Source organism: Chrysochloris asiatica, unplaced genomic scaffold, assembly GCF_000296735.1.
Source record: "Chrysochloris asiatica unplaced genomic scaffold, ChrAsi1.0 scaffold00087, whole genome shotgun sequence".
NCBI lineage: Eukaryota > Metazoa > Chordata > Mammalia > Afrosoricida > Chrysochloridae > Chrysochloris > Chrysochloris asiatica.
In genome coordinates, this window is record NW_006408605.1 from 11,534,597 (window position 1) to 11,538,322 (window position 3,726).

The 3,726-nt window shown below is 40.9% G+C and overlaps 1 pseudogene; it reads left to right on the forward strand.

The window, feature by feature from the left end:
- The first annotated feature begins 340 nt into the window (after positions 1–340).
- On the forward strand, positions 341–1,318 carry LOC102840100 (annotated as a pseudogene).
- The last annotated feature ends 2,408 nt before the right edge of the window (positions 1,319–3,726 follow it).

Here is a 3,726-nt window from a genome sequence, read left to right on the forward strand (position 1 = left end):
GGCCAGGTTGCATCATTGATGGACTGAAGTGTGGCAGCGGTAGTGAGGTTGGCCCAGGATCAGACATTGTTTCGTTTTGCTGTGCATGGGGTCACTATGAGTCGGTTCCGACTCGATGGCACCTGACAACTACAACAATCAACTGCTATTAAAACCAAAAGAAAATGGTTAATGTTCAATCATTTCAAGAAGTCACATATGGGAGGGTAGCTGCCCAGAGTCCTTATAGCCTTCATCCCTGCTCTGTGCTGTTTGCCTCAGCTGCCATGCTCTCCACTACTGTCAGAAAGTTTGGGAGCACTTGGTCCTGCATCACCTTCTCCTGACCTGAGCAATCACCATGGCACAGGTTCTCAAAGGTACCATGACCAACTTCCCTGGCTTTGATGATCAGGCTGATGCAGAAACTCTTTGGAAGTCCATGAAAGGCCTGGGCACTGATGAGGAGTCCATCCTGACACTGTTGACATCCCGAAGTAATGCCCAGCATCAGGAAATCATTGCAGCTTTAAAAACTCTGTTTGGCAGGGATCTTCTGGATGACCTGAAATCAGAGCTGACTGGAAAATTTGAAAAATTAATTGTGGTTTTGATGAAACCCTCTCTGCTTTATGACACCTATGAACTGAAACGTGTTCTAAAGGGAGCTGGGACAGATGAAAAAGTTCTGACAGAAATTATTGCTTCAAGGACACCTGAAGAACTGACAGCTATCAAACGAGTTTATGAGGAAGACTATGGCTTGGTGGGGGGGGGGGGGGGGGGGGGACGTCAGGGTTCTACCACAGGATGCTAGTGGTCCTCCTGCAGGCTAATCGAGACCCTGATGCTGGAATTAATGAATCACAGGTGGAACAGGATGCTCAGGCTTTGTTTCAAGCTGGTGAACTCAAATGGGGCACAGATGAAGAAAAGTTTATCACCATTTTTGGAACACGAAGTATGGCTCATCTGAGAAGGACAGTCATGGCAGCAGTTTGACAAATACATGGCTATATCAGGATTTCAAATTGAGGAAACCATTGACCAGAAGACCTTTGGTAATTTGGAACAACTACTTTTTGCTGTTATAAAATCTATTCGAAGTATACCTGCCTACCTTGCAGAAACTCTATAATATTATGCTATGAAGGGAGCTGAAACAGATGATCACACCCTCATCAGAGTGCTGGTTTCCAGGAGTGAGATTGATCTGTTTAACATAAGAATTGCATTTAGGAAGAACTTTGCCACCTCTCTTTATTCCATGATTAAGAGTGATACATCTGGAGACTATGAGAAAGCCCTCCTGATGATCTATGGAGGAGAAGACAACTAAAACGCCTCCTGATGACATCCCTGCTCTGTGCCAGCACTGCTGCCAGGATTGTCCTATAGCTCTTCTAGCCCCACTTTTGTACGCCGTGCTTGACACATTGCCTTAGTCACACTAGCATGCTAATAACCAAAGCATACATGTTGTAGAAGTAAATACTTCAATAGAGATCTTATTATCTCTGACTGTTACAGTGCTCAAGTGTACTTACATTACTAAGTCTAGAGTCTGGATCATTTATATTTTCCTTTAAGGGATCAGACTGCTTTTAGCATTTTTGTAAAACTTCATTTATATTAAATTGATAATTATATTACCTTAATTGGAAACTTAGCCTTGAAATTGTGAACTTCTGGAAGTGTTATTATCAAGTTTGCTACTAAATTAAGCCTGCAAAGTTATGGGCATTGCATTCAAAAGATTAATGAAAAATAAACCTTCACTTCCCCCTGCCCCCAGGAAAAAAAAAAAAAAAAGTCACATATGATCAAGAGCCAATGATACTGAAGGAGGAAGTCCAAGGTGCATTGAAGGAATTGGCAAAGAACAAGGCACCAGGAATTGATGGAATAAAAATTGAAATCTTTCAAGAAAATGAGGCAGCACTGGAGGCACTCATCTCTGCCAAGAAATTTGGAAGACAACTATTTGGCCAACTGATTGGAAGAGATCCATATTTGTGCCCATTCCAAAGAGAGGTGACCCAACGGAATGCGGAATTCATTGGACAATCTCTTTGATATCCTAAGCAAGTAAAGTTTTGCTAAAGGTAATACAGAAATGGCTACAATCATACATTGACAGAGAACTTCCAGAGCATCAAGCCAGATTCAGAAGAGGATGTGGAATGAGTGATATCATTGCTGATGTCCAGTGGATCTTGGCTGAAAACAGAGAATATCACAAAGATTTTTCTGATGTACCTGTACTTTATTGACTACACAAAGGCTTTAGATTGTGTGGATGATGACAAGCTATGGACAACATTGCGAAGTATGAGTAGTCCAGAACACTTAATTGTGCCTATGAGGAATCTATACCTGGACCAAAAAGCAGTTGTTCGAACAGAAAATGGGAACACTGAATGGTTTAAAATTTAAAAAGGTGTGCGGCAAGGTTGTACTCTTTCAGCATACTTATTCAACCTGTATGCTGAGCAAATAATCCGAGAAGCTGGGTTCTATGAAGAAAAACGTGGCATTAGGATTGGAGGAAGACTCATTAACAACCTGCAATATGCAGATGATACAACCTTGCTTGTTGAAAGCGAAGAGGACTTAAAACATTTACTGATGAAGATCAAAGAGCACAGACTTTGGTATGGATTACATCTCAATGTCAAGAAAACAAAAATTCTCACCCACTGGACCAATAAACAACATTCTTATCAACGGAGAGAAGATTGAAGTTGTCAAAGACTTCATTCTTTTTGGATCAACTATCAACACTCATGGAAGCAGCAGTCAAGAAATCAAACAAGATTTCTTGGTATTGCATTAGGCAAATCTGCTGCACAAGACCTTTTTAAAGTTTTGAAGAGCACAGATGACCTGACCCAAGCCATGGCATTTTCAATAACCTCATATGCATGTGAAAGCTGTGCAGTGAATAAGGAAGACCATAGAAGAATTGATGCTTTTGAGTTATGGTGTTGGAGGAGAATATTGAAAGTGCCATGGGCTGCCAAAAGAACCAATAGATCCATTTTGGAAGAAGTGCAGCCAGAGTGCTCCTTGGAGGCCAAGATGGCCCAACGTCATCTCTCATACTTCAGACATATTGTCAGGAGGGACCAGTCATTGGAGAAGGATATCATGTTTGGTAAAGTGGAGGGTCAGAGAAAAAGGAAGACCCCTAACAAGATGGGTTGGCCAATTGGCAGCATCGATGGGCTCAAGCATGGCAACAGTAGTGAGGTTGGCCCAGGATTGGGAAGTGTTTCATTCTGCTGTACATAAGGTCGCTATGGGTTGGTACCAACTCGATGGCACCTAACAACAACAACAAATCAACTGGATAATGTTCAACAAGTTGTAGTGTATTCACACAATAGAATAATCTAAACTTATAAAGCTAATTAGTACCTGCAACAGGTGAGTTTTACAAACATAATTCTGAATGAAAGAAGGCAGATACAAATAAGGACATACGCTATAATAATTTATACAAAAGTTCTCTCAAAGGTGGGGCAATAATTGCCTAGAAGTCATAATAGTGCTTACCTTTGAGGGGAAGAGAAAGTGAGAACAGCAGGGGGAGGTTCTTGGTGTTTGGTAATGTTTTATATTTAAATACAGGTTCTGCTTATACCATTGTGTTCACTTGGTAAAGATCCATTTAATTGAGCATTTATGATTTATGATTTGTAGCTTTTTCTGGATGTACGTTGCACTTCAAAATAAAAAGTCTTT